This window comes from Periplaneta americana, chromosome 17, assembly GCF_040183065.1.
Source record: "Periplaneta americana isolate PAMFEO1 chromosome 17, P.americana_PAMFEO1_priV1, whole genome shotgun sequence".
In the NCBI taxonomy this organism is placed as follows: domain Eukaryota; kingdom Metazoa; phylum Arthropoda; class Insecta; order Blattodea; family Blattidae; genus Periplaneta; species Periplaneta americana.
Window position 1 is genome coordinate 33,920,056 of NC_091133.1, and position 21,288 is coordinate 33,941,343.

Consider the following 21,288-nt stretch of genomic DNA (forward strand, 5'->3'; position numbering starts at 1 on the left):
TTAATTTCATTTATGCTATCTAAGAGAACTTCCCATGTGGTATCATGATATATAATTAATGTCTCATCTGCGCATCTTACCCATTTTGTAATACTCGTATGTTGTTTATTGCATTCAATGAACATATTTTCTAAATTATTGAGAAATATATTGGCTATAATCCCGGAAAGGGGAGAACCCATGGCTACTCAATCCATTTGTTTGTAAAATTTATCATTGAAAGTAAAATAATTTTGATTATTGCAAATTTGTAAAAGTTTGGTAATCTCTTCAATTTCTATATTACACTGGTCGACAAGGTTTTCTTCACAAGAAATCTGATTAGTGATTCTAATGCAGTTTTTCATACTGAATTCAGATATGTAGTCAGAATTTTTCCATCAGGCACAGTTTTTTTTGTGACAGCTCCTTTTTAAAATCGGATTTTAGCGTTTTCTTTGATCTGTCATAGGAACCGTTACCTCATATGTAGCGATTTTATCCAAGCTGTATGTAAGGAAATGATTTGTAATATTATGCTGAAGCACCATAAAACAATCCTGTGCAGGTTCATTCATGCATTGGCATTGGCATTGTGATGTGTCAGTATCGAGCTGGCCGTGAGTTTGTTCAGTAGTGAAATAGTTCCTTCCTTTCTTTTCGGAAGTGTATTGTGTATGTAGTGTTTTAGTGCTTAATGTTGTTCATCATGCCAAGAAAGTGTGTAAATCATGTAGACAGTTTTTGCTATATTTGTGGTGAGCTGACCTTCAAGTTTCAGAGGCGACATTTGACCCCACTTGTAAAGAAGTGTTATCAACTTTACTTTCGCTGTCAGGCTGGTGATTTTGATAAGAGCTGGGCCCCAAATACATGCTGTGTTTCGTGTGTTAGATTGCTGACTGGATGGAAAAAAGGGTACACATCGTATGCCATTTGCAAGTCCTATGATTTGGAGGGAACCGAAGGTTTATTTAAGTGATTGTTATTTCTGTTTGACAAATATTACAGGAATCACATCTAAAACAAAACATACAGTTAAGTATCCTAATTTGAAATCTGCAATAAGACCTGTCTTACACAATGAACAGTTCTCTGTACCAGTATATGCCGATACGACCTTAGGTAATAACTCTGATTCTGACCTAACTGAAACTGAAAATGCTTCAGATGAAAATAAAAATGATTCTACATTTGAAGCCAATACCTGTTCATCAGAACCATACTTTCCCAATCAGAAAGACCTTAATGACCTGATTCGGGATTTAAATCTGTCTAAACAGCAAGCTGAAGGTTTAGCTTCCAGACTCAAAGGGTGGAATCTACTCCAAAAAGACGTAAGAATATGTAGTTATCGTGACCGCCATAGTGATTTCAAGGACTGCTTCATTGCAGAAAACGGTATTGTGTTCTGTAATGATATTTGTTCAGTTATGGAAACTCTTGGGCTTCAACACCGGCCAGATGAGTGGCGACTATTCATAGATTCGTCTAAAGTTAGTTTGAAGGCTGTGCTGCTACATATTGGCAATGAACTTCCATCAATACCTGTAGCGCATGCCGCTGATATGAAAGAGACATATCAAAATATGAAAGTAATTCTAGAGAAAATACAATATGGAAAATATGAATGGTATATCTGTGGTGATTTAAAGGTCATTGCTTTATTGCTTGGTTTGCAACTTGGGTTCACCAAATGTTGCTGTTTTTTGTGCCTCTGGGACAGCAGAGATAGGAAGTCTCACTATGTTACAAAATCATGGCCTAAACGTGAATCTCATATCCCTGGCCAGAAAAATGTGTCATATGTCCCTTTAGTGAATCCTGAAAAAATATTGTTACCTCCATTGCATATTAAGTTAGGAGTAATGAAAAATTTTGTCAAAGCTATGGATAAACAGTCTGATGGATTCTTGCACTTGAAATCGAAATTCTCCAAAGTCAGTGATGCTAAACTGAAAGAAGGAATTTTTATAGGACCACAAATCCGGTCATTAATGGGTGATGATCATTTCGAAGGACTGTTAAATCCACTGGAGAAAGCAGCCTGGCAGTCTTTCAAAAGTTTATGTTTCAATTTTCTTGGAAACCATAAAGCAGAAAACTATAGTGACAGATCTTCTGCATTCTTATAAAGCTATGGGATGCAACATGTCTTTAAAAATTCACTTCTTGGACTCTCACTTGGACTTCTTCCCCGAAAATCTTGGAACTGTCAGCGATGAGCACGGTGAGTGTTTTCATCAGCAAATTTCTACTATGGAAAAGAGGTACCAAGGCAAGTGGAGTTCCAATATGCTGGCTGACTACTGTTGGACCAAGAAGAGAGACGTCCCAGATGCAAAATATGTCCGAAAATCACTATCTACCACTTGCTAGGTAAGTCAGAATGAGTAGTTATAATGTTGAGTTAGATAGCTAGTTACAGATTTTTTTAGAATATTATAAAAATTCAAATGAATATCACAAAAAACTCCTGCCCGATGGGGAAAACTGAAATTATATTTGAATTCAGCACGAAATATTCTTCTAGAAAATGTTATTTTAGTTCTTGTGAAAGAAAAAAAGTTCATTTTTGTCGACTAGTGTTATTTGTATTATGATGTTTCAAATTCTGTCGTATTAATTCTATTGTTTCTTGTATTGGAATGTTTGTATACATATTAATCACGTCAAAAGAAGAAATTTTACTGTATGTACTTACTTTTTGTTTTCAAATACATTTGTAAGCATTTTGTTGTGTTATAAGTTGGTGCTTTGCGAACATTTACTATTGGTATGATGGGGATATTATGTTTATAAATATTAGGTACAGATCTCATCTTAGATGGTTGAGGGTTCATTTGTGTTGAGAAATGCTGTTCTCTTTCAATTAAGACAAAATCTATCGCTTTCAAGGTTTCCTCTAATATTTTTTAAGCTGAATAGTGAGATCTTTTTTTGTGTAATTCAAATTCCCAATAATATTCAAAATAAATACAATAAATTATATTAATTCCCAATAATATCCAAAATAAATACAATACATTTGCCAATAGCGGTATCTATCTATTACAATGTAAAAACTGCCCCAGTAGATATGTTTGCCAAACAAAAAGGAACTTTCGCAAGCGTTACAAAGAACACGTCTCTGACTTCAAATTTAATAGGAATAAATCAAAGTTTGCCACGCATCTCATTTCTCTTAATCACGAACTCACTGGCATAGAAGAAGCCCTTCAGGTCTTAAACACTATTAACAATCATAATTACATGAATGCTGCGGAAGAACTATATATTACCACCCGTTATAATAATAATGATAGCCCGCTCCTTAATGAACAATACCCAAATTCAAATAACCCGCTGTTTAAGATCATACGCAAATAACTTTCATCTATCCACTAGTCTTGCCAGGTATACAGTTTTCGTCATACGCTACCACTTAATGTAAAGCTCAGTCGTGTCGCCGCCCTCATGGATTCAAGACGCTTTTCTAACTTTTTGTAAGTATTGTTTTAGAAGATTTAAATAATACTTAAATGCTTCTAAATACTCTTTCATTCTATCCTTACAATTTACAGGATTTTTCCTGCTTTCCATAATCGGCCACACGACCGACCTGTCTGTAGCATCGTCAAACCTGTCTTGAAAACTGTACCTGCAATGACGGAAGAGTTTGCCGTTCCATTGGGTCACACACGCCTCTTTCAACATAGTGCTTCTACATACATCGTGGTGGCTTTTGGCTAACAAGTAAACCTTCACCTGAGTTAAAAAACAATGAAAATGAAACTTATATTTTTGGAATCAGCATAATAAAATATGAATAATCCTAAAATTTCGTAACTCGACTGCAATTATCAAGTGCGATACACAGCGCAGAGTACGAGGCTTCAAGCAGCAAGGAAACACACTTTCAACTAGCGATTAATGCATAAGAAGGAAAACGATGATGTGGTCATCATGTTACTTAAGGCATCGTATTCCAGAATCTGATTTGTTTTTATCCAGAAACATATGTCGCACAACAGTGATAGCTAATGCAAAATGTTGGAGACACAAATTGTCTGTTCACCACCCGCACTTTATACAGGCTGATTTTGCACATATCGTACATATTCCTTGTACATTTCGAATACAGTACTCTGTAGTGTTTTGAAAACGTTGCCCACTTTTGAATCCCAATTCAGCTAACACCCAACCATACCCATGCGCCTGTTGGAATCGTGGAGATAGAAACTTCTGGTAAACAAGCGACTGTAGTTTCAGTACATTGTTGCGTTGTTGTAATGTATCAGATGAATCAACAAAATCTACATTATGAGAAATGTGTCAAATCATATGCTTATACATTCGAAAAAAGTACTTGTCCAAAGATTGCAACTCATAAGTCGTATTTGGTGGTATGATTTTAACTACTAGTTTTTCGAGACCATAGTCCCCTTCTTCTAACAGTTGCTTAATTGTATTTTCGTCGCAATGGACGCCATACGAGTCCAACAGCAGAAGATTGCAAGTTGCGAATTAGGAAGGAATATTTCTCGTAAGAATTGTATCCATATTTTTTGGTCATTTTTCCCGACGAAGTCCATTTTACTACAAGGTTGTCACTCTGGAAAATGCGTTCCGCAACTCTTTGACTTATACCTTTCGGTTCTTGGAGAATAAGTAGTAACTTTGGCATCAGTTTTCCAGCTCTAGAAACCACCGGCGTTATAGTATAGGAATGTGTAGTTTCCCCCTTGGATTTCACGACACCATACACTTTACTGGTTCCTTGACGTTCTAATGTTCTGCCGAAAGGTATTTCCTTATGGAACCCACATTCGTCTGTATTAAACATTTGATCATCATTGTACATGTCCAAACTGTCCAAAATCATACCACCAAATACGACTTATGAGTTGCAATCTTTGAACAGTTGACTTTCGTGTGTTAACCACGTGAATTTATGCTTCATACTGCTCCATGACCTATGGTTAAACTTTTTCTTTTTGTTTGTCGGTACACCTAACAGAATCCAATACTCTGTTACTTCACATTTTTCTTGAAATCAATGACTCGGGATGTTTTGGGAGGGGACGGAGCGTATTGAGAACCGGAACTTTGTGAAGTACTTAATTCCTCTTCTGACGTAGTATTTGTTTTTTCAGTCTCCCATTCTCGTACATGAGGTATGACATTGTCATCATTTCATGGTTCATTTTCATCAGTGTCCAGAGTATGACTTTCTTCAACTGCTTCCGATTCATAACTCTTTAATAAGTCATATATATCATCAACAATTTCAAGTTCCTTCCGCGACATTTCACTGTTTCCTTATAACCCTCTTCATTTAGTTTATCCAAAATTTTAATCACTATATTCACTGGGTTCATCTTCTTCAGCTCACTGCACATAACATTACACAATAAACTGCAAGGAACGAACTAGCTGACAGCGCGTCTACAGCAGTACTGTCTTCGTTCTCGCGTCTAGCATTGCAGCGTGGTATAGTTGTTTGCAATCTAAGTAGCCCATGTGAACTTGATCTTGATTGGTCGCGATCTCTGGTGTTCATTGCGTTCGAGTTGTAAAATTTACGTATTTTGCATTGCTTTTAATGCTTAATTGAATGGTAATGAAGGTAAGTCTTTGTTTTTTTTACCCCACCTGAAGGTTTACTTGTAAGTTATATTCTCTGTTTTAAGTTATATTATAGTTTTAACTTCTGTTTTTAACTTTATATACCAAGTGTTCACTTATTATAACATGTTCTATTCGACCTACACGACCTGAAGATGCCAATAAAAATTGGCGAAAACGTTTGTTTTTAAATCTGTTTAAATGTTGTTATAACATATTTTATTGTGTTTTTATGTTGACTGAATAGAACTCATTTATCAATCAATATTATAAGATGTTTCATTAATATCTTGGTAATATTTCACATGTCTAAATAAATTTTAATTGTTTGTTAAGTGCTTTTTAATACTGTTGTATTTTAACATTATGTACATTTTAATTATTTAATAAAAAATACTGTTGTTTATGACTAATGAATATAAACATGTCTACCATATAATGATCATATTTCCTCGTCTTTCCAAACCCTGTCTTGGTTAAGACTAAGCGGTCAACGAGTCCTGCATTCACTTATTCTCTTATTTCAAATTCGGCGCACCGCTACTCCAATCTACTTGGCTTCTCGTTTTCAAAATTTATCCATATATCATCAGCAACAATTTGATCATTATACATTACCACAAGACATCTTTATATTCTTCATCCTACACAGTTTCAGTTTCTAGAAACTGGAACTCGCTTTCCAGTGATGTAAGGGGCTGTTGGATAGTAACTTCATTTAGGTAAAAATTACACAAATTCTTGCTTAACAGATTATTACTGATTAACATTTGTTACTTAAAATGAAACTAACATCTGTCCATTCTTATTATTACCATTAATTTCTTTAAATGGAATACAAGTTCTCTAATGGCAAAATCTCATTACATTATTATTATTCTCATTATAACAATATATCTTAGATTTATATTTTGCAACCTGTACTATTAAATCAATTCTCATCATTTAACCAACTAGCTATCTCAACTTAATTATAATTCTTTACATATTGCATATAGACTGAATTGAATTACATTAGCTCATAAATCAGGTTATTACTTTTTCGTATAGGCTTTATCTCAAATTAAATAAACATGTACTATTTGTTAAAATTTAACTGAAGAATATTGCTGGAGAATCTTTAGTGTATTGTAAGTATTCATAATTTAAATACACTGATCAAAAAAAGTTTTACATATATTATCATAGAATCCATATAAGACCCACATCAGAGAAAAAAGTATATCATCTTGCTTTTTATGATATTTGAAACAAGTTTCGTGTGTTTACTTTTTGAAGCACTAAGTCAGTTCGTGTCAAGCAACACTTCAAATGAGTTGGTCTATGAGAGTGGTCGGAGATGTTGCTATTTCTTGGTGTTTACATTACAATAATGCCACGATACACACTATTGGCAGTAAATTGCATTAGAATAGCCACTTTAAGACAGCAAGATATGACACAAATGGGGATAGCAGGAATCATAGGTTGTAACGAAAGTGATGTTTCTAGAGTATGGAAAAAATTCTAGGAGACTAATTCCATAGCAGACAGACAGAGCAGGACGACCACGTAAATCAACGGCTGGAGAATACCGGTATTTCCATATTTCTGCACGGCGACGTCCTACATCCACTGCAACTCAGTTACAGAGGCAGGGCTACAGGGGCCACCGTGTCAACTCAAACAGCACGAAATCGACTGCGAGATGTAGAGCTACTTTCCCGAAGACCTCTGAAGATTCCTCGACTCACTCCACAACACAGAGCACATCGTGTAACATGGGACAGAGATCATGCAAACTGGACTCGGGAATAATTGAAGCAAACATAGTTTACACGTGAAGTAAGGATTGGCCTCCATCCAGATAACAACAGCATTTGTGTGTGGAGATCCAATGATCAACGTTACAATGAACTGTTTATTGCGGAACACTGCAGGTGGTTCAGCACTGTTTTGGGCAGAGTCATGTGGGGACGTCGCACATCATTAGTTCACATACAGGACAACATGGATGCACAGAAAAACGAGGACAATGTTCTTCAACATGTAAGTACCCGATAATATTGTATTTTTTTCGCTGATAATGTAGCCCAGTTTTAATTAAAATCGTGGGTAGTTCGGTTCTGTTAGCGGGATGCCTTGAACGTCTGTAGCATTTATTTCTTTTTTTATAATTACCAATATGCTTGACTTGGAAGGTTTTTTTTTAAATATTCTATGGCCTCTTTTTTATGTGTTTTACTGTGCACTTAAATTTTTTTGCTGTAAATGTAATCGAATTCTTTTTGTTTCCGTGGGCTTTTAGGCTCTCACAATTTTCGTAATCTTTTTATACATGTCAAGAACATTTGCATTTTTCCGTGTGCGGACCACTCGTTTTTCAGGACTTGAAGGTTCGTATTCAATAGTGGAAGGTCCTGGAACAGACTCTGAATCTACACTTCTATCATGTAAAGTTTCGCCACTATCCGAATCACTATCGACGTCTAAAGTGCCACACGTTTCAATACATGTTTACTCGTATGTTAGTCATGTATAAGTTGCAGAAGTTCATACGCAAATGCTTCATCTTCTGCTCCTTCTCCGACTATTTCACCATACATCTTATCAACTTCCAATTTTAAAATATTCACAACACTAATGAGATTAATGCACGTCATAATATAAACTTCCTATTCAATACAAAATATAAACACAAAAATAATACGTTCCTTACGAAAGAAACATAAGAACATAACACAAGATAATACAGACACTGTGCAGACTAACCATGGACACTCGAGGATTCCATCCGTATTTTTAATCGCAGAAAGGGCGCCGGCCATAGCCGTTCACGTTCTGCTCAAGAGCGGAATAAGTCTATGCCTTCGAGTTTCAAGATTTTATATATCGTTAATAACCAAAAAGCGACGTAAGCGACTATTATCACATTGTTTATCATACAAAAATTAGCTCGTATATTTTATTTTATTCAAATATCCGCGGCCCAGTTGGGACGGTTCCCTTGTTAGATGCATGTGAGTTGCGAGATACACATAATCTGAGAAGTATATGAGATACGAGATGCATGATATCTTAGAGCTATATTAGCTACGAGATGTATGATATCTTAGAGATATACAGTATGAGTTAACATGAGATACACGATACATGAGAGACATAGGCCTGAGATACTAGATGCATGATGTCTAAGAAATATAGCATGTAAGTTACGAGATACACGATATCTCAGAAGGATATAATGAGATACGAGATGCATGGTACCTTAAAGGTGTTGAGTTACGAGGTATACGGTATTTGATACGCATATTAGTTACAAGATGCATGATATCTTAGAGGAATATGAGTTACGAGAGACACTATATCTTAGAAACATGGCCAATAGCAGAAACACATCTGAGGAGCATATTAGGTATGAGGTGCATTAGCCTATATCTGAGATATAGAGATATACACTGCTCCGTCGATTTAGTAGAAAGTCAATGTTCATCTACTTAGATATAAACATTCGGAGCAAGTACCCTGCAATCGGCAAGCATAATCTTTTGGTAGAACAGTGGTATTAAATCTATGGTACGCGTACCCCCAGGGTTGCGCGGAGTTGTCAAGGGATAAGAATTCCACTGTTTACGTATATAAAAATGCTGACATATTTATTTTATTATACTTTTCGATAATTATTGCATTATATTAGAGTTTATTTTGGAATATCAACGCTTGTTTTTCCTTGCTTGAATAACATTTCACGTAAATCATTACTATTATTATTGCATCTATAGTTACTGTACAATGATGATGATGATGATAATAATAATAATAATAATAATAATAATAATAATAATTTATTTTTAGTACAGCATCAATCATAGTCTTTTGTTAATTCTTACATAATTGCAATGCAGTTTGGGAGTACAAATATATTTTGGGGGTACGCTAGCAAAAGGGATTGAATACCACTGAGATAGAACAAGACAGTCAAGGAATACTATGGACAGTAAAAAAATCGATCATACGAAAATGGGTATTAAAGAGTTGTTAATTCATTATAAAAAGTGAATCTGACACAATGTTAATACAAATTATTTCTTAGAAAAAAATATATAACTTATATTTCAAGAAAATCTAATAATAAATGAATGAATATATGAATAAATGAATTATTGAATGAATAAATAAGTATAAATAAATAAAATAACAAATAAATAAGTAAAGAAAGGAAAGAAGGAAGGCATGAGTGAGTGAATGAATGAAGTTGTGAAGGAAGGAAAGAAGGAATGAATTAATAAATGAATGCATTGATTAATAAATGAATGAATAAATATTACCTTACTGTCTCTAGCAATATCTTAACATTTGTGCCGTTTTCAAGACGTTGAATAATATTTATTTTGTCAGAAATACTCAGACTTGAAAGTGTTTGTGACATGATGCCTTAATGGTATGCGGGGGGTTGGATTGTCATCACAACAACAGATCACATTGTACTGTTTTCTGCTTTCTTTAGACATTCTGCTAAATTGACGGAGAAGTGTATAACTAAAAAGTGTAAGCTTTATGAAATAAAAATGAGGCATTACAGATGTATTAGATGTGGCATAAGATAGCCTGAGAGGAATTGCTTAGACGAGATAGGATGGCATGAGTTGAAAGGTAAATAACGGATTATCATAATGGAAGTCAATATTGTATCTTGAAACATGCCCAGAGTTGTGATTTTACAGAGAGATTTTGGAATAAGTTTTAAGAAAATATTCAGTTTTTTCCTGTCATTCTTGGTCAGTCATCACCTTTATTGGAGTTTCTTTACTCATCGTTCCTTCAGCACTGTACAACACATGAATAACCAAAGTAGATAGGTCTATTCGTTAATCAATATGCTAAAAAAATACTGTCAATTTAAATTGTTTCAGAAACGATTATGTGTTACACCAAGTGTAAGCACATCGTTTAGCATATTTCAAACGTTATTGGGTGTGAATTAGCAAGCAGATCCCGGGGATTCTTTATACGGACCGGACAATAACGGTACGTTTACGTGGGCAGGAGGTGATTACAGTGTGACAGTGATCCTTGGACAGAGATCTGAGGCTCCGATAGTATAAAGACATGCGTGTCAACAGGAGTGCACTAGTTAAACAAGGGTAAATTAAACTCAGCAACGCCATATTTGCATACAGCTGTATCGTCTTCGGCGGTCTACTTGCCTCTGAATCAAATATCAAGGGTTCAAACTTGACCCGAAAATACCCCGGGAAATACGAGTAGGCTACACAGATATATTTATCCTATAAGTTCGATTCTATTCTCGATCTTCCATTACCGCGTCACTTACACCTTGAGATTCGTCGACTCAGCCCATTTCCCTTCCAAGCACACGTTTTCGCGTAGGCCTATCTTCTAAATGTTTTTCCATCCATTTCCCCATATACTACACATGCTTCGACGTAATCTCTTTATTGGACCTACAAAGTCTGCATGTAATTTTACGTCGTTACAGTATATAGATAGTAGATACATAGGCCTATATATATATATATAGGCTGTACAGTATATGATATATATGGAGTTATTTTAAATGGTCCCTAGCTTTGTTTACATTTAAATCTCATTCACAAAGTAAACATAAAGGTGAACATAACGTACTGAAGAATAACTATATGTCAAGGCCTCATTCAACCTTTCTACCTAACAGTGATGTATAGTTGTCTGCAAAGCTGATTCTAACATTAATAGAACACTAGCGTAAAAAGAGGGGAAGGTGGGTTTTTCCACCAGCTGTGACGTTTTGTTGTGATGGTGTACTCAAATTTCTTTAGCCGCTGACATCATACATTCTTTTATATACTCCCCTTCATTTAATGGTTTCATATTTTTTTTGTTATTTTTTCGCAATTCGATATGGAGTCCTTATAACATTCACAGTGTCTGCAAGTCTTTGCAATCTAACTTCACCTAATAAAAATTATATAATTATACAAATGCAATAGAAAATAATGTTTCCAGTGCTATTTCAATATTGTTAAATGTCATCCCTGAAACAACGTGTTGTCCATAGTCACAATGATGATACATTTCGAAATGTTGTTTAATATTGTATAAATTAAATTAAATCATGTTTATTTAATGCCGATCGCAACTGCCGAGGTTATATCAGCGTCGCCGGTGTGCCGGAATTTGGTCCCGCAGGAGTTATTTTACATGGCACTAAATCTAGTGTCATGAACCTGTTGCATTTAAGCACACTTAAATGTCATCGACCTGGGCCAAGATCGGACACAGAAGCCCAGCGCTATACCGCCTGTGCCATCCAGGGGGACTTCAATATTGTATCGAGATGTAAACTGCAAATGTTTAGAACAAATGAAACACTTTACTTGGTCGTTCTCTTTGACGCAAAAATATTGCAATTCCCATGATTCGTGAACTAATATTCTGGGCGTCTTTGGATAAGCCACTGAAAATTACAATAATTTACAATTCCGCCGCCACTGCGAATGAACTAATGTGAATGTCATATTAAGGAACGGACAGCTGGCAAGGCTTTTCCCCTCAAATCAAGGAGGTGGGGGTGCCCATAGTTCAAATGTCGCTAACATGTACGAGTTACGGTTGGACTTGGCTGATCTAGAGATTGATTCTTAATCTCAAAAGGAATAAGGCGAGACGGCCAAAAAGTCCCAATCCTTGAAGTTAAAATGAAATTATATTTCAACAATAACAACAACACTAATAATAATAATAATAATAATAATAATAATAATAATAATAATAATAATAATAATAATAATACTTATTATTATTATTATTATTATTATTATTATTATTATTATTATTATTATTATTATTATTATTATCACTATTAATGGTAGCAGTAATAGTAGTGGTAGTATACGTACAAAGTATTAAAGCATTCATTAGATCGGTATCTATGACAGCAGCTAAAGAAGAAATATCACATTACAGTTACACAGTAGTCTACATTAAGTAAATTTCATGTTATGACTTGGAGTTGCGATATTTGTATTTTAAATTTAATTAGTTTTCGTTAACACGAATATCTCTGTCTTTTGGTATGATATGAATCCTGACACGTAATACGCAACTTCTAACGAACACATTTCATACATGGAGTGGGTTCATTAATCAGAATTTCTACTTCACGCGGTGTTGTTCCAGAGAGCCGTGAAGTGTGTTCTTGCATCTCTATTAGCGTTATTTCATGTAGTGATAAGCAACCTGAAACACTTCCATCAGGTGTTATAAATCAGGGAGCAGGTGTGAGTGATTCTTTTCATAAAATACAACCTCCGATGGTTGGAGCTGGATTACCAGGGACTCAGCAATAGCATCGATAAATCTGAGCTGTGTACACAAATGTATCAACGCTCCAAGCTTTCCCCCTTAAGAATATTTTTTAGACTGAACAATCATTAAACAACGCAGTCTTATGGAATTAAAGTTCCGAAGAATGACAAGACATACAGTAGCGGAAGAAGAAAATTTAGGAAAGTACGAGTGGTTCTTGCGTTCTTATAAGGAATTTTAGAGCTAATTAGATATCCAATTGGCCAGTAGGACCTAATCTATTGGAATACACGAAAGAAGTTGGAGGCTATTTGGAAGAAAATATGACTAACCCGCGCTCAGTTAGAACTTGCATGTTTTTTTTTTAAGTAGATTGCTTTATTGGAAAACATAGTATACCTGTTTCTATATATAGCGCAGAAAAAAGTCTCCCAAACACTTCACAAGGTGATAAATGGGTTCAAGGCACGCAATTTTTAATAATACACTCACGTCCGAAAATACAATCCTCTTCGCAAAGGAGCGTCAAATTTGGCGATAAGATTCCATACCTATTTATACATCATTGTGTGATTACAGGGGTAATTTATGCAAATACATGAGCAACATTATGAACAAGACATAAAATAATGTAGGCTAGTATGAGAAGAACCTGGTGGGAAATTTGTTGCCCTGCAGACTCAATCAGGCAAATGCCACGGATGTATGAGCGAGTTCGCCAATCATGATACGCAGGTGTACAGTGAATAAATTAAGGCTTTTAGATTTCATTTAAAAAATTTGAATTTTTTAGTGCAGTATAAAAGACTCGTTATGTCTCCGTTTACTTTTAAAGTATATGATATCTGAGTTTGTACTTTCACAGTTTAGAAGAAGAGTGATGGGCACTCCACCATGCGTTAATAAAGTAATAAGACAACATCGCCAATGTTTCGGTACATTTTCAGAGCAATATGGCGAGACACAGAGAACCAAACAAAGAGATGACTTTTCAGGTATTGTTATGTTGTTCTGAAGATTAAATCTGTACATAGTTCTGAAATGTTGGTGATATTAAGTCTTAGAACGCGTTGGAAGACCCTAAACTCTTAATAACTTATTTGCATTTCTCCTTCTCCACTTGGTCCATGCCTGATACTCGCGTTATCATCAGCTCTCAAACACTGAAGACTGTGGTTGTGCAAATGACACTGTTTAAGGACTTCGATGCCCTCTATGTAGTTTGCTCCTTTCAGTTAAATTAAATTAAAATCATTGTTTTCGCTTTTAAGAGCCGTTTCTGATTTGGGTAACACGTTTAACTTTTTGACAAAAACATAATCCATTATCACTGAAGTCTGAAAGCGCTATTTATTTTACAATCATTCATAACTTTCTGTCCAAGGGCAGGTCCTTCATTGCAAATCCAGAATTCTCCAATCTTTCCTATGCTTCTCCTTCCTCTTAGTCTCAGCATACAGTCCATATACTATATCGTAATGTTGTCTATCATCTGATATTTTCTTCTGCTCCGAAATTTTCCCCTTCACCATTCCTTCAAGTGTATCCTTCAGTACGCTTTTCTCCTTAGCAACTCGACCAATTTAATTTTCTCCTCCTGATCAGTTGGTAATAGTGAGGAATTATTTTGCAAGATGAGTCCGAGGTTTCGACATGGAATGACCTGATATTTGCCTTACATTTAGGGAGAACCAGAAAAAGTACAGTGCTTGTATTTAGACTTGATACTGGTTCAACGCGAGTGAGAAGAGGGCGAGGTAGTGGAGGAGAGAGTAGCATGTGATTGTTCTCCTGGCCCGACTTATTGTGCAGCGGGACGTCCTACATCTTACAGCTATCTGACGGCACTGACAAAAAAATTATGGTTTATTTAACGACGCCTGCAATTGCCGGTGTGCCCCCGAATTTTGTCTCGCGGGAGTTCTTTTACATGCCACTAAATCTAGTGACATGAGTCTGTCGCATTTAAGCACACTTAAATGCCATCGACCTAGGCCGGGATCGAACCCGCAACCTCGAGCACAGAAGGCCAGCGCTATACCAACTGCGCCACTCAGGGCGACGACCACACTGAATTCTATTCCACAACTAACCCATTATCCTTCATAGTGAACATATTCTGACAATAGACTCGTCGAGACCACGTGTATCAAGCTGAGCAATGTCAGGTCTAAATACAAGCACTGTAGAGTTTGAGCTCAAGGGGGACTCGAACATACGCCTGATCGTAGGCTTGGAATACAAGTCCAGCCCGCTATGTTTGAGCTACGATGATGGCTGTTTGGTCTAATCACCTCCGCTGTCATTTGTTATCGTCTTCGCCATGGTCGTCTCTTTCGTCATCGTCGCCGTAACACGAAAGGACGGTAATGTAGCAACAGTGGAATATTAATTTCAGACATAGCAAGTATTCGAAGAAAACCTTTTGCCTTCATACTACAAACTAAATAGCGTCGTACATTACAGGCCCTATGTTCGGTTCGAGTTTATCGAGTATGGCGAAGTTCGATATTCGCCGATGTTCGTATTTGTTCCACCTTGTTATGAAAATAGTTTCTAATCCTCCACTTCATCCCTTCATATTTTAACCGCTTAAGGATTTTAGCACAGATCTTGAGACTAGTTTTTCATATGAAATAAGACAAAATTCTTGATTGACCCTCTCATGTTCGAACATTGCAGGACACTACTATAAACAAAGTGAAATTTTAAAGGTTTTGTCTCAAATCGGATCCTAATATGAATATATTTTAAAAGGAAAGATAAAATGTTATAGAAGAGGAGGCGAGAGATGGCATGTGAGCTGTGCGAGAGAGGAAAGTATGGAAAGTATGAGCTATCAGAAAGAGAGTTTATTTCATGATGGTTAATATTATACGAATCTACAGAACGGAAGTTCATCTCAGTCTAAAATCTATACACGGAACGTACTTGCTTACGTGTGTCAAATTGCTTCCACTGCCTGTATTTGAAACACGTCGACTACATTCTGTCCGGAGTGACGTATGTTCTCCTCAGACTAATACACATATACCGATGTTACGGCCCTTCTTATCATGTAGCGTGGCTATAAATCGAATGAGTATGGAGGGGACAAAGTTTTATCAGATGACAAGTACGGTTGTTATTAACTTGATGTAGAAATGAAATTTATGATGTGAAATATTTTACTACATATTATGCGCCCTTGATTTCAGCCGATGTAGAACGCAGTTTTTCCGCATACAAGGTTATACTATCCGACACTTGGCAGTCATTTTCATTTGAAACTTTGAAAATTAATGTTGTTTATTGCAGCAGCAACCGAAAATAAGCGAACAACATGCAAGAAAAGTAACGTGCAGAATAGACGTGATAAATAAATTAATAATAATAATAATGATAATAATAATAATAATAATAATAATAATAATAATAATAATAATAATGATTTATTTTAGCTGGCAGAGTTAAGGCCGTAAGGCCTTCTCTTCCACTCAACCAGCAAAAAGTGTATATACATATGCATGAACTTACAAAGAATGCAACAATTTGATTTAGATGAGAGTTACATGAATACAAGAGTTATTTACGAATTAAACAACAAAATACTATGAACTATTAATTAAACACTGAAATAAACTGTGTAAATTAATGTAACAGTTAAATAAAAATAAAGCAAAATTGTACGCCATATACGTTTTGCGGCATTCTAAAACTGTAATGCAAAACTCTAAATATAAAGAAAAACATCTTTTCAGACTTATGCTTTACCACTTTGTGACAATTTAAGTATGATTTCCAACAATTATTCTCAACCTCACCAACATTTTAGACCTTTCCGATATTAACCCTTATTATACAATAATTGTATTGCCTTGATTTTATAACACGCAATAATCGTATACAAAACACGGAACGTGCTTGCTTAGGCGTGTGTCAAATTCGCTACCGCTGCCTGCCTACTTGAAACGTCGATTACATTCTGACCGGCGTCTTATATCGATGTCACGGCCCTAATGATAAGAACACAGGACAGATCTTGCCTCCTCTACTATACAAGGTTTTGTAATCATTTGGTTTCAAGTGAAATACTGTTACACCGAGTAGGCTACCTTATTAAAATTTTTGCAAGAAATGCGAACAATTTGCTAAAGTTGAAGAGTCATAGAAATTTATTCCTTTCCGATAACCATCCGATATAAAAAATGAGTGTCATTATAGGGTACATTTTGTTCATTCCGAAATCATATAATATATTATGTTATCAGTTACATTCCTGTCTACGTTACAGGATCACGTTCTTACAGTACTGTATACACGTATTTTACATTCGACAACGACAATATGAGAAGAAAAATAAAGGAAGAAAAGAAGGAAGAAAGAATAAAAGATTAGATTAAATTATACTAGATTAGATTACATTAGTGATTATATAATCATAGAAAAAAGGACACATTTAACTTTCGTTATATCGTGAAACCAAATGCATTTTGTTCGCCGTAGTTCATAGTAAGAATTTTATGGTGGGGATAAGCGAGCTAGCTAGTGCAAGTGAAAGTGTAGCGAGCGAGGGAAGCTTCCCAGTCCACTTTTTCCTTCCTCTCACGCGCAGGTAGATTTCACGAGATACAGAATGGCCTATACAATAATTTGTAAACTGTATTCTTCAAGTAGATACAGGCCTATGTGATTAATTTTTGATAAATTTACTTAAAATGGCTGTACGTACTGTATATTGCAAACTAATTATTTCTAATATTTTTTATTTGCGAAAATTAAAGTTTGAAAGTTATATGAATGTTAAAATATATAGAATTTCACTTGGTTACCTCACGTTCACCTGTGATACAACGAGACCCTTTTCATCAAGGATATTTTGGCCAAGTCGCTTACGTGGAAGATTGTTTAGACTTAGAATATTCACCATCAAAACAGAAATAATTGTGTGATAATAATTACAATCAATTTCTTCGAAGCATAGGAATCTGGAAACTTACTGAGGTGCATGTATTTATCTTAAGTAAGAACAAATTAAATAAAACAATCTGGATAGATTTCAAGTTCATGGGACTTTTCTGTTTTTCATTTCAAATAAAGACATATTTTTTTACTAAAAATTATTATTTTCATTCCCAGATAAATTGACTCGTAGGTATTGAATATGAACAAAATCCATCAAACATTCTTCGAAGAAATCGTTTTTCATAGATAGACGGACAGACGGACAGACGGACGGAGGACATGCTCGAAAACACTTGTCGGTATCAAGAATCACAATATTGAGAAACCCCACATGTCCATTTTTTTTTTTTACGAAATTGAATTTGATATATGATTTCATATTCTAAACATGTAGACTCTATGAAGAGAAACCCCACATATTCCCATCAACATTCATTTTAGCTAAAGTATTAAGAAAAAAATGATATGAGCACAAATTTAGGACCTGAGATGTTTTTTGTATCTCCTCAAAAGTTTAGGTTTCTAGACATGTGGGGTTTCTCAATATTCCGGTTCAATTATGCTGAAAAAGTGTATTTCCGAGAAAATATTTAAGTGAATTGTTTCCAGAATTAGAACATTTTTTTTCTCATAGTTTGTACAATGAAGAAGTAACAAACAACTGTGCACAAATTTATGTTCACTTTTTAATACCATGTTGTAAAATGGGAGCAACGTTTTAATTTACTAAGAACCTCCAGTTATAGGTCTACTGCGTCTGTGTTAGTATTAGCACAGGGACTGCAATGGATCCATTTTCAGATTGTTTAACAAGAGAAAGCGTTGTTCCGAGCGGGTGAGTAGGTGATGGAAGGGAAGGAATGAGTGACAATTCTAGATTGACGCATCGTGCGAAACGATTCAAGAGAAAGAAAAGCATCTATACCAGTGTTCAACGTTCAGTGCCGCGAGAGTAAGGAGCAACGTGACATTTCATAAGAAATAGTATCCCAGGAAATAGTTACCTTGCCTGTGAAATTAATTAAATTACAAATAATTGATTAAATGGCGATTTTACTCGTGTTAATTGTGAGTAATAGTATAAATCGCCATTTAATCAATTATTTATATTCAAGTGTTAAAAGTAGTGTACGAAAAATTCAACAATTAAATTACGTTCTATACGGAGAAACATTCAATGACAAAAGAAGTGGATAGAGAGAAGACAGTACTCGGAAGGGGTCTAGCTAGATCAACGGTGACCAAAGCGGATGTCGTGATTACATCGCTCTACAACTCTGTCTCTACGTCTACAAGCAGTAAGAGGTGGTTTCGTAAAGAATGAGGAGAACTTCTTTGTTGTTCTGTCGGATAAAATGTATCTTTACTTTGCACAGAGGTTCAATTAGGAGTATATAGAAACATTAATTGTCGCTCTGAATAATGTATTATTATTATTATTATTATTATTATTATTATTATTATTATTATTATTATTATTGATAGCTTACTGTCAAAGAACACTAACTCCAAATCACAACTTTACAGGAGAGGCAAAAAAATTAATTGTGTACATTTTCTTATGTTACTGCTTATTTTAAGAGATTATTGATAAAATTTAAACCAAATAGACTATAATCCTAAAGACAATACAATACATATTTTCTAGAAATATTTAATATTCTCTTAAAAATTAACACATTTTGGAGATAGTGTTCTTTGTTACTAACACGAAGCGTTCAATTTAGTAGATAGTGTTAAAAATAAATGATAAAATATTGAATTTAAACACTTTGATAAAAAATTATAGATCTATTTGACAATGCAAATTAATAAATTCAACTTATTATGGTGAGCAGCAATTATCATATTTCTTCTTCTTTATAAAGGAACATTATCTAAACTCAGAACATATCAGCATTATTATAAAAGTACCAGTTAATATTATTTTTAAAGCATAAAAGCATAATATTATCATTATTAGATCAATTTATACTATTATCTGAAATAATAATTTTAACAGTGCATTTATAAAATAATAAAGAGCAAAGTTAACTTCATTTTTACTTTGCAGTTCAGAACAACGGTGTTTTAAATAGTTGCTAATGTTACTTTAATTTACCACAGCTGATGAGGGGTTTGGACGAAAAAGTTATTTAACTAATGATAAATTTATTGAAAAAATAGCAAAGCCTACAAATTCAGTTGATTTAAAAGTCTGTCTGCACGTAATGAAAAGAAAATACACACTTAACTCAGAATAATTTATGCTCTAAATGACACTGAATAAAATTATAATCTGAATATATATTATATTTTATTTGATTCAGTAGGCCTATTTTATGTTTTGAATAGTATCAATATCCACATCTCTCATATAAAAATTTAAAATTTCCACTTAATTTTATAATCACTTATTGCTCTTCATTTTGAGTATCTTCTACTATGATTTCCTGTTCTCCATTTTTAAACTGTTGTAAATGAAATAGTAATTTCCTGGTATAATGTTCTGTTTACACAGTTGCAATACATTTTTCATTTTATAATCTTGTATATTTTCAGTGCCCCATGATGCTTTGGTTTAAGCTGAAGATTATCCAGCCTAAATCCACATGTAATCTTTCTGTGTACCTTGAATTTATGGAATTTTTCATCATAGTTGTATTTAAAAAATACGTGTTCACTGTCACTTTTCCGATACCGGTACTGGAACCATACTATATCCAGCCATCTTACAATGTTTCCATTAGTATCAACTTTCTTGTTCTTTATTAATGTCTTCTGAATTTCTCTTACAACATTACATCACTCTGTTCCACTTCTATTTTTCTCTTACAACATTACATCACTCTGTTCCACTTCTATTTTTGATACAGCTCTAACTATAGTATACCACCTTGATGGATCAAATATTTCTGTATATTTTGCTGTTTTTTTTTTTCAATGTCTGTGTAGACTGCGTCCATTTGTGAATGTCCTAGTTAAAAAAATACGTTCAATTTGAGGTACATCCAAAACATTCACAGCGTAGAGCATGGTTGATATAACCACATTCCGGTTTTGTTCTCCACAGGTATCGGACATGAAACAGAACCGTTTACCATTCTGCAGTTTTTTCATTTGAGGAAAGAGACATAATGGTACCTCTGTAGCTCCCCTTTCTGTAATTCCCTCGTTTCATATAACATTTACTGCTGTTCTGTTGGCTACATCATACACGGTCAAATTATATACAGCTAATCTACACTTATAAAACATTCTGTTTTAATATTTGGACTGTAGCGTACAGCTTCGAAATCAAATTTTTAAAAGTAAAGATCGTTTATTGATGCCCTAATTTTGTAATATTTCTTTACTTGATGAGCTCCTTCCTTTCTTTCAGTGTGAGACTGATGAACTGACTCCGTCTCTATCTTTTTACGATCAGACATGTGATCATATTTTATAACATTTATCGCATTGATCCTTTCTGAGTTCATGAAAAGCTATATT